Source organism: Leptidea sinapis, chromosome 42, assembly GCF_905404315.1.
Source record: "Leptidea sinapis chromosome 42, ilLepSina1.1, whole genome shotgun sequence".
Classification (NCBI taxonomy): Eukaryota; Metazoa; Arthropoda; class Insecta; order Lepidoptera; family Pieridae; genus Leptidea; species Leptidea sinapis.
Window position 1 is genome coordinate 6,102,239 of NC_066306.1, and position 20,066 is coordinate 6,122,304.

A 20,066-nucleotide genomic window follows, 5' to 3' on the forward strand; every position below is an offset into this window, starting at 1 on the left:
GTTGTATTAACCATATTAATTGCCCCACAAGACACATTAGTCAAACATAAGTGACGAACATAAACAACCGTCGGAAATAAACATCACCGAGATAAAATATATGTAATAAAACACTCACAAAGAATGAATGAGAAAGACAGAGACGTCTGTTTGTTGAACATCTGAGAGACGTGAATGATGTGAGAGTGTGATACCGTCAACGCTAATCTACGATTCGAGCATATTTGCCTTCTGTCTCACAGACTCTTATCATATTACTTTTTATGAACAGTGGCCATATTTGCTTTATATTCTCTGTGTAATCATATGTATGTACCCAACGCCAGGTTTACCACAAAAATAGAGTTACCGAGACGAATATTGGCTGCCTAGGGGCGTACGAGATGTGTTTTCGACTCAGATGTACAATTTCAGATATGTGATATTTACAGTATTATATTCTTATATTTTATTGCAAAAGATGTAATCAATCACGTTAGCGCCCGTGACTTTGCCCGCGGAATTCATTTAAGACAATTATAGAGTTTTAATTGTTTGCTAGGGACGTCTATAACTATGGAATACCACTTACAAAGTAACTTTTTTTTTATATTGACATTCGCTTACACAAATTATCTTGCCCCAAACTAGGCATAGCCTGTAGTATAGACAACGATATATTTAATACAATTTACTTACTTAAACATACATAAATACATATAAACATCCATGACTCGGAAACAAACATAGATATTCATCATATAAATGTTTGCACATACTTGGATTCGAACCTGGGACCTCTACGTCGTCACTTCTTTGTTTGTGAAGCAATTTAAATGAAAAATACACAAATAGTCTCAGATGGTTGCCACAATATATCAGTTAAAATCACATTCAAGTCGGCTTAGACCATTAAGAAAATAGCGTGGACAAATGATAATACAAAACGACAGACAGGAAAAGATTGCGAAAACTATTTTCTCGGCATTGAAAACATTATTTCAACTTGTACAAGCTGTTTTGTTGTATAAATATTCATTGTACAGACATAGCTTGTCTGTGACTTAATTATCTTTAAAGATTAGAATTTAATTAAACATTACACTAACATCACGTTCTTGTTGTAAGATTTTTGCAATCTTTGACTTTTCAGATTTAAGCTCGGTTGCATGATATTAGCTGTTATAGTTAGAGTTTAAGCCAAATTTAACGTTATTGGTAACGCTGACTTTAACATAGACTGTGAAATGTGTTGCACCATCGTATTCCTTGGCATAGTTAAAGTTAAAAAGTGAAATATCAAGTCAGTTTCGAATATTTATTTGAATCTTTTGACAGATCGCTATATAGCTATTTAAGATTAAAAACAGCTTTAATCGGCGAAGATTGGACGGATACGGTTAACGGTTAAAGTTACTACGTCATCTTAAATTTGTCAAATGGTGCAACTCATTTTTTGCTTTACACGTACATGTTTTTTATTGCTAAAGTTAGTTTTAAAGCCTTAAATTATTTGCTCATCCAACGTTTGTAGGTATAAGGTCCATATTAGTAGTTTTGTGCACGCGCCAATAGTTAAAGAACTTTATAAGGAAAGAAAAAATATAGATACGCATTCAGAGCACGAATATTTCATTAATGTTGATCGATGTTCAATAAGTGTATAATTGCATAGAATGTACACGTGCAGCGCTTAGATCGTGGAATGTACCAAGGTGAGGTGCTGACATCATAGCCGTCGGAAAATATTACTGTTCAATCAAATACTCGGAGGAAACTATATGAATTTAAACGAAATATTAATAGCAGAACTATTAATACAACAGTCGTATTTGGCAAACGTAAATGAAAATAAAGAAATTCGTGGATTTTTGTCTAGTCCAAGATTCCAGAGCGATCAAACATTACTTATATTCACATAGTTGAATCCTTAGGTTCTCAGTAGCGTAGTTCTTTGAATACCTGCGGGTTTGTGAAGCTCGCTGGGCAGGTACCAGACAAATAACCAGTGAAAAAAATTGTACAAACTAATTAATAAATCTAACATATGCAATTGTAGATACAATTTAGAAGAAATTTGGTGATTTCCAACTTTGTTCATTCTAAGATTTGTTTTATTCTGAATTTATAAGTTTTAGATAAACAGGAAAATATATATTTACGCCATTAAATCTTGAGTTTTGTAGAGAAAACATTATGTGCAGTGGTGCACGTACACCAGAATTTGTCCTGGTTTTTAGGAAATATGAAATAAATTTTTAGAGCGAGTAGCACGGGCTGTTATATGAAAATCTACTAAATGAAGTAGTTCTGAGGATATAATTTCACTCAAACATATTTTTCTCAAAGTGACGGATTCAATTAAACTGCGTCGCTGGCTTAATGAAAGAATATTAAATTGCTTTATGAGATTCTTGTAATGGCTTCGACGTCCATCCAAGCGAAGATTTAACATACTCAAGAATTTCTTTCGTATCATCAAAATATCATGAATGCTATCCAATATGTTTCAATATATTGTTGGTATTTATATAAAATACTGGTCAAATGTAGAGTTTTACTGACCATATCAATACCATACTTGACCATACCAAGTTTATAAGGCTTCATTATTTCATATAATAATATTAAAGCGTGCAATCATATCGTATCTGTGAAACATGTGTTAGGACGCATCTATTTTTATATTTTGTAAGTATCTCTTCCTATATTGTTCAGTTGGTGTTATGTGTTTCCTTGTAATAATAAATATTTAAAAATAATTCAGTTTTAAATCTTTATAACCTTATATGTAGACAAATGACCACTTCGAGGCAATTGGTAAAAAAAGGTACAAGTATTATTAGATTAGATAGGGTTTTATTATAATGGCATTTTATTATAGATAGCGGTAGTTTGAAAATACTTAAAAGGCTTACATATTGTCTTATCTCATTATTGATGGTATTTTTATGTTGTATTCAAATGTATAATGCATTCAGAACGCATCTGCTGACGACAAACGTGAAACGGTTAAACACCTGCCGTTGCTTATCGGGAGAAGTGACCTCTATTGACCTTTCTATTTATATATTTCATATGCAGCTAAATACATCTGACATTGTACTCATTACGCACGCGACTTAATTAATGTAACTCATATGGGATATGGCACGCCATTCATACGAATTAATCGAGTTAGATGAAATTATAAATAGCTCAAAGAGAGTTATAGAGACCATCATGACAACAACTAAGGTAATTTTCAAAACTGACATAGAAAACTGTAAAATAACTCTAATATTACCAATTAAATTTCAGTTTTGCATTAAATTTATTAATCATATTCAAATTATAAAGAAATCCCTGAGAGAAATCAATATCAGTGCATGCAATTACGCACACATTAAATGAAGACTTTTTAACAACAAAACCACAGTACTCGATGACAGGATGAATGGAATGGAATGACCTGCCCGACGACGCTGCTACAAACAATTCTATGAAAGCGTACAGGACGAAGCCCACCTCGAAAACTAAATAAAATAAAAAGAAAGAGTGAATTTGTTAATTTAATATTTTTGTCTTCAAGTAATTGAAAGCTTAAAGCCTTTAGGGGAAGTATTACGCAACCTCTAAACCATTAACCATCAACCATTAAGTAATAAGTAGCAAACATTAAAATAAGTTTTTAATAACTTTTGAACATGTCCAATGACATTTCCTATAACAGAAAGGTTAGTATTAAATCAAAAACCTGTGCCGATAATTGATCTGCGGGCCTACCATGAACTCTTATTGCGACTCAATTGACAACCTAAAATGAACTGCTGTGCTATTTTGTACCACGACGTGATTAGAGCTATCTAATTTAGGTTGACGTCAAATCAACTGATTAAATTAAATTATGTCAATTAAATGTAAAAAATTATATCAACTGAATCGTAAACTGATTTAGTTCGTTCATTCATTCGTACCATGAGGTAATATTTCAATCTAAACTGGATATCTTATGTGTCAAAGTGTGCGATTCGAAAAAAGTTCCTACTTCTTTAGAGGAAAGTGAATCATGTTGTTAATAACTTTTAAAAAATAGTGAAAACATACATAAAAGGAAAATTTTATTGATGAAAGATGAGATGAGATAACTTTATCGGACTTTTTTGTAAAACAAAATACTGAAAATAAATACCAAAACTTAAAATTCATAACTCGTTATTTTTACGAAAACACCTAAGCAAACATTGAATTTGTAATTCAAAGAACTAAATTTATTTATATTACTATTATGTAATACGTACAAAAAAAAGGCTTAATGGTTTATAATTTGACGCTATAAAGCGCAATTTTAAAATGTTTTTTTAGTGTTTTCTACGCAAAAAACCCGCTAAAATCATATCATTTTAGGTTTCGAAACGCAACGCATATGGTTCGAGTAAGAGACAAACTTATGCAACGACTGCAGAGCGTCATCTCTTTCTCACACCGCGGACCACAGACAAATTTATTTCGTTCATTCTTCATAAGCGATCCAAGCGCCATTCAGTAAAAGGCACTTCATGGTACGAATTTTAGTGATTCAGTTTAGGTACCTAAACTAAAATGCATCGGAATCGCATCTCTTATTAAAAGTTGATGGTAGACCCTCTGTCCATTTAACTGAGCTGAGAAGTTCGTTCGAACAGTTTGTTTTGTTTCTGATGTGTTGTTTTTAAATTTTTTTTATATTCGTAATTTGAAAATCTTTTAAATTTAGATCTACGTGACTCTGGTGGTCCATTATTATGTTATATAGCTCAGCACTCTTCTGAAACACAAAAACACTATAAATATCAGCTCTATTACCCAATAATCCGATATCTCCGTTTAATTTCTTGACAATTAATTATCAACCTACTCTGCATCTTGACTAATCTTAATGTTTCAATATCAATTAACTACCGTATCGCTTTTACTGCTTATTCTGCAGAACAAAGTTTTCATGATAAGTCCAAATAAATGTAGGCCATATAAAAAAACAGCGGTAATTTGTCGTTATTAAGTTGTACAATATTTTAATAACATTTGATAAACTAAATTAACACTTCTAAATGAAGTAAGTTATAAGCTTCACACAGAAATGTAACATTAATACAAGCATTGTATATACATCGTCAAAATTTCTTGAACTTATAAATGGAAATTAAAAACTTTATTGTTACATCCTCCAAAAAAAATAGAAATCTTTAGATATTCTTATTCACATAGATAAGGAAAAGAGATAGTCCTAATATTAAACCCTGTGGAACCCTCATTATTACAAATTATTCAGAAGCCCGCTGATATTCATCAGTCTACGCTTTTGAAATCTACAGTTTAGGTAGGAAATCATCTTATATAATACCATTTCTAACTCCGTAATTGCGGTTATCTGACCAATCGAATGCCTCGGATAAATCACAAAACACGTCAAGCGCATCCCAAGATTCCTCTCAGGCCTCATATTATATATTATGACTTAAGTTATTACCACCATCGGTATTTGAACGCCCCGTGTGAAACAAAACTATTTGATATGTAGTAAATTACTATTGTAGAAATGATGGAGCAGTTGAGTTACGTTACAATTTAAAAGAATTTACTCAAAGTGGGAAGTTAAAAACAGTACAGTACAGGAGTAGGTATTGGTCTATGTATTAGTGTAGTGGGGGGGAGGGTGGTATCTATTACTTTGTCTGAAATTTCACCATTTGATAGATAAGTTAGCAAATCTAATTGTGGACTGAAGTTCCTTATGGCAAAAGTATTAGAAATAGTTTTTTATGTGGCCACAACTGCGCTTTGCGGAGCGCTAGAATGTGGGCTGGCTTGAAGTATTGCCTTGTTTTTTTATGATAGTTTCTACAAAACCAATTTGTCTTTGCCTTCCAGATGACCACGGAATTGGCACTCGCTTGAAACCCAGTATTACGATACTAGGCGGGCATTAAGGGGAGTGCTATCGATGAGCGATGTGTGATACTGAAAAGGTTTTTTTAAGTGGTTAACACGAAAGATTTAGTTACCTGGGGATTAAATGGACAAGTTTATTATATATAATTACATGTAGTACATTCTAAGATATTATAAAAAGTTAGGAGAGATAAAAATATATATGGACAAGTCAAAGTTCAAACTGGCATATCCTAAGTTATTAGAGGAAAAGTAACAAGTAATGTTTGAATAGAGGACGGCTGCGGTATCCAATTTATTTGTATGTATTAAGTGTATTTTGAGATCTAAATATAATGTTAGAGTGATCTCTGAAAGTTTCCCAAAGGCTTGACCCTACTCATACGCTTCTCGATTCCCTCAGGTCTTAGTTAAAGGCCTCTTTATAATGATTTGTATCGCACTCAGTTACATACTTATCCCATAGAACTTGTCCCAAAGACATTCTCCAACCTTTAAAGTATTCTCTTAAGACTAATGCGACCTTCAAAAAGTTCCGGTAAACCAAACTATCTAAGGGTTTTTTTGCTTCTATTTAGTTTCTTTGAGACCTTACTTATTCGGTTATATAAAATATCGTCTTAGCAATATTAAAAAGTATTATCACTTCTTCACAAAAGATTATTACATTATAGTTTGCGATAACATGAGTGCTTTTAACTCCTCAAACGTATTATGTGATGGTGAGTAATTAGACAATTTTCTTATCAATTCTATTGTACGTATTAATCACAGACCCTAGTTTTGAGAAAACTACAGCAAAACTGTGAATTAAACTTTCAACTGTGCAGTAGCCTAAACAGATACATTGGACTAATGACTACAATAGACATATCTTGGATAGACTCACCGTGCCATGGTTTTCTACCTGACACCAACGCACATTTTTTAACATATAGTATTTAATATTTAAAAATGTTTTTTTAATAAAAAAACAACCGACTTCAAAAACACTATTCCAAAACAATAGATTTAATGTGCACTAAAGTATAAAAATAATTGCATATTTTTATACAATCTAATTAATTAATCTCATTCTAGTTACGATTATTGTTATTTTTGGAATCAGTGTCCTTCCGCCACGACCCGCTTTCGCCTCTCGCCTCCTCAGACTCAAGCATATCTCACCTATAACAATGTATGTAGTAACAAACCTATCTTGGATGACACCGACTCCACGGGAAGCACCGGCTTTCAAATAAAAAAAGAATTATCAAAATCGGTTCACCCAGTCGAAAGTTTTGAGGTAACAAACTTAAAAAAAAAGAATATACCGACAAATTGAGAACCTCCTCATTTTTTGAAGTCGCTTAAAAAAGAAACAAACGAGAGGGTGAAGAGTGAAGTTCGTTGTTTAATCGGATCCTTTACTATAGTAGAGGGCCTACCACAACTTTATATTCAAACTTAGAGCATTATTTCTATCGGTCAAAATCGCTGTAGAAACGACATGAGTTGGGGTATAATTAAGTGTTAATTCTAGGCGAGATAGCATCATTATCGTTTTAGTAACGGTATGATTAACGTGCATGTAGGGGCGGCATAGTGGAGTGTGCCCATCGACCGGGACCCAGTGTTGACCGTTACTACACACCGTATGCAATTAACCGCATTTCGATCAATCAATTTCTTACACTTATATTAATTATGGTTGTTGATTAGAATCATCTGGAACCAACGAAAGATGATGGTGCTTCACTGTAGCTTATTTTTACATCTTAAGAAATAGAAATATATTTGTTTACTATGGGAGTGACAATAACACATAATATTGCAACAACACTTGGTAAACTTCATGTGGCTACATCTGTTCGTAAAGGGGCAATGACATGGGGAAAAGAACTGATAAGGAACTTCCAGCGCATCTATTAAATCATATAACAACTCAGCCTACTTAATATAATAATTTTATACAATTTAAGTGGAACCAGACAAGAATCTTGCATCATTATCCTGTATACATATAATCTAATTTACTATACCTTCTTTGTCACAGAAGCTTTAATATATTTTTTGAATTTCTGCTCAATGAGTTCCTGTATATTTTCTTTTATTGTACCGATGTGCTATATAAATATATAAAGCTACAAAGATTCGTTCAAATTCGTTATGTGGCCCAGATGCTTAAAACCTCCTGCTGGTAGCTCAATAACCCTTCCATCGTAACCGGACAGGTACTATGGCGGGCAAATATTCTATAGCGAACAGCCGCGGGGCATCTCCTAGCGAGATTTACAACGGACCGATTGGTTACTAGGTAGAGTGACAATGGGTTAGATTTTTTATAATCTAATTTAATAGTTCACCCGCTTTTATTCTTTCATGAAAATGAAATAAAATATATTTTGATGATTATATTGGTTAGTTATTGAGTCTTTTTACATTGGCGCAAAAATTGGCAAAATATACCGCTGTCCGATAAGGATAAGAATTCAGAGATACTGTGCTGCCTTTAGATGATAGAGACTTAAAATGTTCTTACAAATAAACCATTTCTACCGAAATAACATGGAAACCTTTATAAACAATCACTAAAACATTCTTCAACATCAGGTAAACACGTCCACTTTGTTTAAAGATCCAATATGGTTTATGGTATGAGCAGAAAAAAGTTTCTCTTAACCACGGTGATTCATTTGGTCTCTGAATTCCTTTGCATTCAATTTCGAACATCACGACTCACGACGTACAAGGGACGAAGACCATTAGTTCCTTAACACTCATACAAAATAAATTTCTTATTAATGGCTTTCTAACCGAGCTTTTTTATAATGACCATCAACGGTAACAGAAATAAGATGTGATGCGATGAGTGGAATTTGTAAAAAGCCATTTTATTTGTCATTTTTGGGAAAACTTTAAGCAACACACAGTTTGTACACATAACTAGATCTGAAGCAGAAAGACAAGACACATCAAGGCCATCGCCGCAATGAGAGCGGGATGCCTCAAAGCCCTCAAAATCCATGCAGAGGACCCCAATTGTTCCCCCTAAGGATACTTCTAACAAAGCTAATATTTTCAAAATTCTTGCGTCTTCTTGCTTACAATCCTCATTATTGATTACTAATCTTAATAAATGTACCAACACAAAAAAGTAAAAGCTTTAAAAACAACTTTTATGAGAGCAGTATACTAAACAAATGCATCATGCCGAGAAAAAACTTGTTTAACTTTTGCAGTTAAGCAAAACTGGTAGTTCATAATAGCCCTCGAGTGTTAACTTTAACTAACAGCAAGCATTAGCAACCTACAAGTAAGACTTAAGGGTATGTGTAACAGGATAAAGTAGTGTTTATAGCTCCAAATGCTATATTTTCACCACAAAACTTGTCTTAAAACACCTTGTTTGCGTGTTTTCTTCTTACTCTTCGCCTTCAGGGTCATAGGCCTGAAGTTGATAGTCATCGCCGATAGATCGTAGGGGGCATAATAGATTTACAGATTTAAGTGCTACTTTCCCCAATAATAATATTTTTTCTCCTCTAGGGAAAATAATAATAAATTTGAAACGCTATATCATAAATTTTCTCGCATTACAATACGATACGCAACGGTTTTCAACTTTTAATCTCGGGTATAATGTTCATTGTTTTGTACATACATAGTAATACTAGAAGACACAAATTTCCCTCAGGAGTTCAAGTGACTAAAAAAGGGACTTGTTGATATTAGCCAACGCGAATTGCGCTGGTTATATTATATACTTACCAAATTATAGCAGTATTTTAGTGGATTATAAGTTAAAGGGATATGGAAAATATATTATATAATAATATATATTATATAGTAAATCTTAATATATTATATAAATTACATGACACGTTGTTTGTTGACTCCTAAACTAATGAACGGATTTAAATGGGAATTACTTCATGAAGTGCTGTTTAGTCCAACTTGAAAGGTAGGATAGTTTTTATTTCGATTTGGGACCCATAATTTTAATTTTAATTTCCAATATTTGTTTTGTATGGGCATATTTTCTGTGAGAGAATTTATTGACGCACGGTTTGACAGTTCTGCTGTGAAACAATTTCATTATAACAACAAGGAGCATATTATTATGTTACAATGAAAAATTATTGACAAATTCATCAAAAACAGTATTTTATTTATTATGTACTTCTGTACAACGTCTGTCTGGGCAGCTAGTAGGTATATATAATAATATATACCTATTTACTAAGCGGTGCTGGCTTTTTTGGAGATTTCTTGCTTCTTAAAACACATTACCGCGTGTATTGAGTAACTCTGAAGCGAATTGTGACGCATTTTGACAGAACATTTTTTTACTAACAATAGCTGTTTTACTTTTTTCTTATTGTTTTACTTCGTTTGAATGTGTCTGAGTATTGTGTAGAACATTTTTTTCGTTCTAGTTGTATTTTATATAATATCATCACACATACACATCGTTATCACCCATTTAAAACGTTAGATTGAAATTTTATTTTTCATTTCAGCAACGGAATTCTGATGACTGTCTGTAACAATGTATATAATAACGATATTTTCAAAAGATAAAAATAGGACATCCATCTTGATAAAAATAGAAAATAAGCTATTTAATATAAGTAAGTAATTTGTAATTTATTTAATTTAATTTTTAGTTTGGTTAGTTAATTGGATTTAGTGGTAATTTAATTGTAATTTTGATTTTTTCAATGGGTTGTGCCTGAAATAAATGATTATTATTATTATTATTATTTATTTATTTTACCAATAAATTATACACAAAGACATACAAAAAAATAAAGACAGAAATACAAGTTGAGTGCTACTTCAATTATAGGCGCAAATAATATTCTTATGTAAAAAGCAAACAAGTACATTTAAAAGTACAATTTGTTTGTTTTAAAAATAAAATCACAATTATGTCATGAATTAAAAAATTAAATCACAATTAAATTGAATTCAATTAAATTACAATACCTGCATAATTAAATTAATAATTTAATCATTATAGAATAATCAAATGATTCAACAGTTTTACTTATGACGGGTTAAACTAAAAATTTACCAACATTTATTATTATACTTATTATTCTATATAAATGAAATTTATTTCATTACATTAATAACATCAAATTACAATTTAAATTAATACAACAAACTAAAACAAATAATAAAAAATTGTATTTAATTAATATTTTAAATTATTTCAATTAACTACCAGTAGGTAGTTAGTAAACTAAGATATTTTTTTAATGTCTCATCCGCTAATTTGTTTCAAAATAAAATGATTCAATGTTCTTTGGACTAGATCTTACTGTTTTAAATTGTCATTTCGTGCTAGTTCTGCTATTTTTATTAATTTGTTTAAGCAGATTGTTAAATCTTTTTCATAAGTCATAAATATCATTAGGTGTCACAACAATTAAATTGCAAAATCAATTGCTATCAATTTTAACCATTTAATTAAATGTTTTTGTTGTGGAAAAATTCTTAAAAAACATATTTCTTTGTGAAGATATCATGTCTGTCGTGTGTTAACCACACCCCGTTTTCGGGATAAGTTTGAAAATGATGTGAAAATTTCTAGCAGAATCCTTTCATGAGCAAACGACAGACATGAAATCATCATTCAGATATAAATTTTTAAGAATATTTCACTTCAAAAACATTTAATTTAATAGTGAATATGGATAACGGTTTCAAATGTAGACCTATAAAAATATAGCTTTAAAAAGCTACTGTTAGATTTGGTTGTTGTGACCAATAAACGCGTAAAGGATTACAATACACTTTAATTTAATAAAATGCACAAAACTCGAGTTTGTTATGAACTCCTAAAATACATGCATTTGTCGTTGACGTCAAACAGTAAAGCTTTCGTAGAAACACAACCAGAGTTTGTTTATAGATTTAGGAATAGCTTTGCACTTTGTTCGGAGATCATAAACATTGGTTCATGCATTATTTGGAAAATAATATAAGCAATGCTCACCCAACAAAGATGAAATCATAAAAATAAAGACAAGAAAGTTGGATATTGACACATTGACATTACAATGTCATATAAACTGCTCACGATTTAAAGTATTGCTGTCATGACCTGACCGCGTGCAACGTAGAGCAGCCCGAATTGTCGGGGACCTAGGACTCTGTGTACGGCTGGATCACTTGGCGTTGCGTAGAGATGTCGCTTCAATGTGTGTGTTCTACCACATTATCACGGGGAGTGTTCAGAAGAGCTGTTTAACCTGATTCCTGCCGCCGAATTTCACCTTCGCACGACACGCCACAAGTTATGATATCATCCCCACCATCTGGATTTGTGGCGGTCCTCCACAGTGCGGTTTTCAAGGAGCTTTCTTACACGTACTACAAAGTTGTGGAATAAACTTCCTTGTGCGGTGTTTCCGGGACGATACGACATGGGTACATTCAAAAAAGCGCGTACTCCTTCCTTAAAGGCCGGCAACGCTCCTGTGATTCTCTGGTGTTGCAAGAGATTGTGGGCGGCGGTGATCATTTAACACCAGGTGAACCGTACGATCGTTTGTCCTCCTATTCAATAAAAAAAAAATGGAGTTCAGTTGAACTCCAGTTTTCACTTCTAGTTAGAAGAAACAAACGGACAACAATTTAAAAACTGTTTTTTTGTAACAACTGTATGAACATTATTATGTTTATAGAAAAGATTTTTGAATGAAGCTATATTGATACTACAATCAGACACTAAATATATCAGTACATACAGAAATACAGAACAAGTGATAGTGAATGCAGCGGAACTAATAGGTTATATTGTACAATATCAAATATTGACACGAGCGTTATTTTCCGACTAAAATTGTTGATTTTCGTTATTTGTTTATGTATTAATCATGGGAGGAAATGAGGATATTGAAATAATTTGTTATGTTTTTTTAAAGTGTTAACCCGTACTTCTGTTATTAATTACACAAATAAAACTGAAGACAAAGGGTTACTGAAGCTACAACAACTGTGGGACCTTCCTAATATACAAATATTGGGGTTGAGCAGGTTATCAACTGTAAAGTAGATCCTGTAGATGAAGCCACAACCTGAGAGTTGAACAAAGCGTACAAGATTTATAAAATTAACGTCACTCGAAAGGTTGGCTCAGTTGGAAAGAGCGCTCGCACAGAATGCGAAAGGTCGCGGGTTCGAGTCATAGCACAAAAGCATAATAATATGAATTTATATTTTTAAATAGACCCACAGTTTATTTTAACAGTTAATTGTTTGTAAATATTACAACAAAGTTTACTTTTGTGGTTATTAACAGATGTTTAATATTTTATCTTCAAAAAGATAACTTTCAACAGTACCAAAATATGAGAGTACCAACGAAGGCACATATCTCAGAGAAGAAAACACATTCTTTTAATTCTTTAGATTTTAACAGATTCTTCACAATTCTATCTATGGATTTTTTTTTATGATAATAAGGGACGAGACGAGCAGGACGTTCAGTTGATGGTAAATGATACGCCATGCCCATTACAATGCAGTGCCGCTCAGGATTCTCAAAAAACCCAAAAATTCTGAGCGGCACTACAATTGCGCTCGTCACCTTGAGACATAAGATGTTAAGCCTCATTTGCCCAGTAATTTTACTAGCTACGGCGCCCTTCAGACCAAAACACAGTAATGCTTACACATTACTGCTTCACGGCAGAAACAGGCGCCGTTGTGGTACCCATAATCTAGCCGGCTTTGCAAAGGAGACTCCCACTGGTAGATTAAAGAGATAAGAATAGAAAGAGAAAAGATTTCTAACCCCTACTCAGTTTTAGGTCCCGATATTTACGAATAGCTGTCTATTTATTTATTTGTCACTGTTTTGATAGTCACAAGAGTAGATAGAATACTCTTAATATCAGATTATTTAATGTGAAAGCAATATAACTATTATTAAATTTAAAATGTCTCTGAACTTACAAACTGATTTCAATGAAATTTGATTTACAAGTACATTTCATTCCGAAAGAAATTAGTTATATGTTAATTCTTTTAAGTTTTTATCTCAGATTAAGGATTGGTTTCCGCTGCGCTACTAAATACCGCAAACCCTATGAACAATAGCTTTTTATTACGGCAACTTCTTATTGTAGTATGTATGGGCTATTTGTAAATCCCATACCATCTTTAAACTTTTGTAACTTATATACGCTTCGTGTTATTTTACATTGAAATCAAAAAAATACTAAATACTTACTGATTAACGGTGATCCCAGTGTCTTTTGGCACGTCAACGTCACACATTGTTCGAGACTGGCTCGAGTACTTGGGATTAGTATTAGTTGCCACACTTTGCGACTACGCCTGCGGTATGTAGTTGGACCGCAGCGGAGACCAAAACCTTAATCTATGTCTTTTATATTTAAATTCTAAACTATTTTGAGACTTGAAAAAACATTGAATTAATTTTAACGAAGAACTATTTTTGTAACATGGCCCTTGTAATATAAAGATATTACCTTAACCGTGTGACATTAGTCGTTTTATGAGCTGAGTGAAAACTTCCATTAAGGAGGTGAAGTTATGGTCAGTGACATTAAACAGCCGAGGGTCGCACCATAAATTTATTATTATAAGCTTTCAGCTATATGGCATTATCGTTCGAGATATTTTTAATGTACAGGCAAAATGGTGATTAACAGGGTTCGGGTTTCGAGTAGTAAGGAAACAAAATTTAAACAGTAACGGCCTTACTAATAGAATTGACTTAAAGTTGTTTTTTTTTTTGTAATATAATATTGACACACTTTTTACAATAATTATCTTGCCCCAAGTTAAGCATATATAGCCTGTGTTATGGGTTACAAGACAATGATATATTTAATACAATATACTTACTTAAACATACATATATTCATATAAATACATTTAAACATCCATGACTCGGAAACAAACATCCATATTCATCACATAAATGCTTGCACCTACCGGGATTCGAACCCAGGACCTCTAGCTTAGTAGGTAGGATCGCTAACCACTCGGCTTTACAGGTCGTCAAAGTAATACCTAAGAATAAACCAAGGATATGCAATATATTTACAAATAGACATTTTGCTTACGATTGGATTATTCGAGCGTTTAACGTTTCCCGCGTTTATTTGCAAGGCTGTTTGACAGTTGGAAAACTTCTGAATTGTCATTGTACTGACAGCGTTGTCAACAATAATTTCTCAAGTCAACATTTAGCGTTTTCTTGGTTTATTCTGAACTTTATTGTAAGTTTATTTGTAAGGCTGTAAGAGTTCATATCTAACACCGAACAAATTTTATTTTATTGGTACTTTTTTGTTAAATGTAATGTTTTTAATTAAAAATAAATCAAACATGTCAGTTGAGGTGTCCTGATAATGACGAATAAAAATATTTATAGCCTAATCCCGCTGCTCAATTCTGCAGAATACGCGTTTTTTGATTAAACTTATTTTAAATGAACATTTAGGTAGTATGCAATTTATTAGCCATGGGTTGCCTATAAAAATTTTGTCCTAAGTACCTATAATTAGTTTTAGTATAATTAATTTTCTGATTTAAATTTCACCCATATGTTTTTTTTAATAAATTGCACGTCATTTTAAAGGAAATTATGTGAATAATTGAAAAAAATATGGTTGACAGCTCTTAGTCATCCGCAACATTAAGGTTGCCAGGTGTATTTGCCATTTAGTTGCCAGTTAACAGGTACATTTTTGTAGATAAATTGTAGTCATCTGTTTTTTTTTATAATTTTAATACATTATTGAAGTTTTATATTTACTACTAGTGGACCCTACAGACGTTGTCCTGTACACACGACTTAAATTTGAAAAATCGGTCCAGCCGTTAGAAGGTGTTCACTAACATACACATGAGCACGAGAATTATATTATATGGACGGAATTGAGAATCTAAACCAAGAAAGAAACACACACAAAATCATCAAAATGGGTCCAGCCATTTAGGAGGTAGTTCAATTGTGAATCTAAGCCAGTCTCGAATCCACCTGAAGACACACAAAAAGTTTCATTAAAATCGGTCCGGTCAGCCGTTTAGGAGGAGTTCAGTTACAACAGACGCACAAAAGAAATATATACAGGGTGTCCCAAAGTTATGGTACATGAAGGGAAAGTACCTTAAATATCGAAGATAGGCTATTTTACTGAAAGAAGACTTTATGTTATTTTTAAAAGTAAGTAATTCTGCATTCAAAGATGGAATCGAACCGACTTAAATGTAAAGAAAAACAACCCAACTCTTATGATGCCAATCGAAATAATGGCCAAAAACTTATAACTCTTCTTAAGTAACATAGTATTTTAAAAGAAAGGAACAACGTAAAATGAATGTTTTCCTACTTGGATTGGTACGAATGGACCGATTATGCAGAATTACTAACTTTTAAAAATAACATAAAGTCTTCTTTCAGTAAAATAGCCTATCTTCGATATTTAAGGTACTTTCCCTTCATGTCCCATAACTTTGGGACACTCTGTATATTAAGACTAGCTGACCCAGCAAACGTTGTATTGCCGATATTAAAATCGCGATACAAAAGTAACTGTTGATCATAGATGGGTGAAAATGTGAAGTTGTATGTATTTTTTAATGCTGACTCATAATCAAACACATTTAAAAAAAATGACAAAAGAATTAAAAAAAAATACGGCGTGGCCCTTAACATTTAGGGGGATGAAAAATAGATGTTGTCCGATTCTCAGATCTACCCAATATGCACTCAAAATTTCATGAGAATCGGTCAAGCCGTTTCGAAGGAGTTTAACTACAAACACCGCGACATGAGAATGTTATATATTAGAAGAAGGACTAGCTGACCCAGCAAACGTTGTATTGCCGATATTAAAATCGCGATACAAAAGTAACTGTTGATCATAGATGGGTGAAAATTTGATGTTGTAGGTATTTTTTAATGTTGACTAATAATCAAACAAATTAAAAAAAAAAAATAGCGTGGACCACCCTTAACATTTAGGGGGATGAAAAATAGATGTTGTCCGATTCTCAGACCTACCCAATATGCACTCAAAATTTCATGAGAATCGGTCTAGTCGTTTCGAAGGAGTTTAAGTACAAACACCGCGACATGAGAATTTTTATATTAGATAGAAGAAGATTGACGATAAACCATGGTTGCCACTTAAAAAATGGCCATGTAGAGGTTGATATGATTTTAATAAACGTATCTCACTCCAGTTAAGTGTGATATATATTCTATATATTATCCTACCTACTAAGCTAGAGGTCCCGGGTTCGAATCGCGGTAGGTGCAAGCATTTATATGATGAATATAGATGTTTGTTTCCGAGTCATGGATGTTGACATGTATTTATGTATGTTTATGTGTATGTATATATGTATTTATGTATGTTTAAGTAAGTATATTGTATTAAATATATCGTTGTCTTGGTATCCATAACACAGGCTATATGCTTAATTTGGGGCAAGATAATTTGTGTAAAAGTGTGTCAATATTATTATTATTGGATGCAGCCAAACTTATCTATACTAATATTATAAAGCTGCAGTGTTTGTTTGTTTGTTTGTTTGTTTGAACGCGCTAATCTCTGGTACTACTGGTCCGATTTGAATGATTCTTTCAGTGTTGGGTAGTCCATTTATCGAGGGAGGCTATAATTAATGTTTTTTTTTTCAAAATTAGGGATCCGTAATAAAATTGCTCTTTTGTAATACAAGGTGTTTTTGCGTGCGCTGCAAAAACTATTGACAATAGAACAAAATGATGTACAATATATATATAGGCAATATTTTATTACTTATTAAACTATCGCGTGAATTATACTTTATATGGCAAAACAACGTTTGCCGGGTCAGCTAGTTTGTTATATATATTATAGCCATTGTAAAATACTCTGTTTGATTGAAAAATGTTGCCGTTGAGTTTCTTGTTTGTTCATCTCACGAGCTCAACTTTTTCCGGACATATGGTAGATTCAGTAATTTAAAAGAAATATTTATACTGACGATTCGTAAGCGTTTAATTTAAGCCTAATTAATTAAGTTTATTTGACTTTGACAAAACGAAAACATTTCGAATTGTTACTGTATGAAACGAAAGTATTCTATTCTAAGAAGTATTGGAAGTAACAACTAAATTGCATTCACATATCGACTTGTTTCTCTTTGGTAATGGTGGATTATGGTTTATGGAACAATTTCCCATACTTTTCTTAGCCTTTCTGAATTTCTGATTTGTTATGCTTTGCAACTGAGGTATTGATATATTCAAATTGAAATATTTTTATTCAAAATAGGATGTGAAATCACTTATTGAAAGTCAGGAAACTACCACCCATTCCAAAATGAATGCCTCAGGCCGGAGAAGAATGGGCGCAACAAACTCAGCGGGCTTTTTTTTTCATCAAAAATATGTTTTACAATTAAAGTAACATTTACAAAGTAACAAAGTAACATTGTACAATTAAACTTATTATTTAATAGCCTGAGGGCGGTCGCTCGATTCCCAATCTGTGGTATCATAACTTTTTAGACTTGTTGATTAGAAAAAGTAGCAAGAATGTAAACAATTTGCTCTTTTTAATTTCTGATTTTAAAATAATATGTATTTTATAATAATAATAATATTGACACACTTTTACACAAATTATCTTGCCCCAAATTAGGCATATAGGCTGTGTTATGGGTTGTAAGACAACGATATATTTAATACAATATACTTACTTAAACATACATAAGTACACACACACAACCATGACTCGGAAACAAACATCCATATCCATCATATAAATGTTGCACCTACCGGGATTTGAATCCCGGGTTCTTAGTAGGTAGGATCGCTAACCACTCGGCTATACAGGTCGTCAGATGTAACAGGCAAAACAAATAAACCACGGGGATTTCGTATAAACTTGTAGATATTCAAAATGTCAAAGCATGTATTATTGTGATTTATATTAAGTTATTTATTTACAGTTTTCGATTGCTACTTAAATAATTTCTAGTTAAACAATATAACATTTCCAAACAGTAAAACATGTTGCATAAGCGACAACAATATTATATCCTTTTGATTGCGATAAAACAAAAACTTTCTCACAGCTCTAAGAGATCTCCGACCTTAGTATATATTTCAGCTTGATACCTCCACTTTAAGGTCGGCAACGAATTATTGATTCCTCTGGTGTTGCAAGTGAGAGTGTGATTTGTTTATCCGACTCTTCCATAAAAAAGTATATTTTTAGACAATTTGTTTTTTTTAATTGATATCTATTTGAGCCAACCGTTCGAGTGCAAAAGGTTCGTAAATCTTTGTATGTCTCTCAGGTTGCTGTTTGCCTTAGTTGGAAGAGAGCTCGGACGGAACCCGAGAAGTCACGGTTTCGAGACCCGCATCGTTCATAAATTCATGTTTAGAAATCTAATTTAGTATATTATTTGCTACCGGACAGTCGGAAAATACTGTCACTATGTTGCGGTCTTTCACTCTTCCAGAATCCTAGTTAATAACATTCCAAGTCATCTTAATTTTAATCAGTGCATTTTTTATTATTTATCTGATATGCTTCTTTGCAATAGAACAAACACTTTTAAATAATTTAGAGTATTTTTTAATATACTCGAGAAAAGATGCATCATGATTATATAATGATCTCTCTATGAATGCCAGCTGTTGCCCAATTATTAAATGACAAGAGACTACCTGATTTGATTTGATTGTATACATTTGTGATCAGTAAAGAGCAATAAACAAGGAGAAAGTTTCCCAAGCTGTATTGACAGTGGTGAGAGGGCATTACGCCGCGTGCAATCTACGTCTTAACAATACGCTGTGCTTCATAAAAGTGTTTTTAATCTTTGATTATAACTTACTATAGAATCAGGTAGAGTTCCTCATCATTTCACCTGCCTTGAATTGAAGAAGAGGAGCTTTTAGAGTTTTTATATTTGGTCAGTGAGAACATCATCTCAGTTGCTAAGCATCACGAAATGTCTTATGGTGCAGCGTAATGCGATAAGACACATTAAGAACTAAAACACAAAATTTCGAAGGATTAGAGAAATTCGTAGAACGTGCTTTAAAGTGACAGTTGATTTACAGATAAATGTATATCTTATTTGGCGGTTGCAGTCCTCTTAACTGCAACCGCCGCATCATTCTCCATCAAGACAATGCG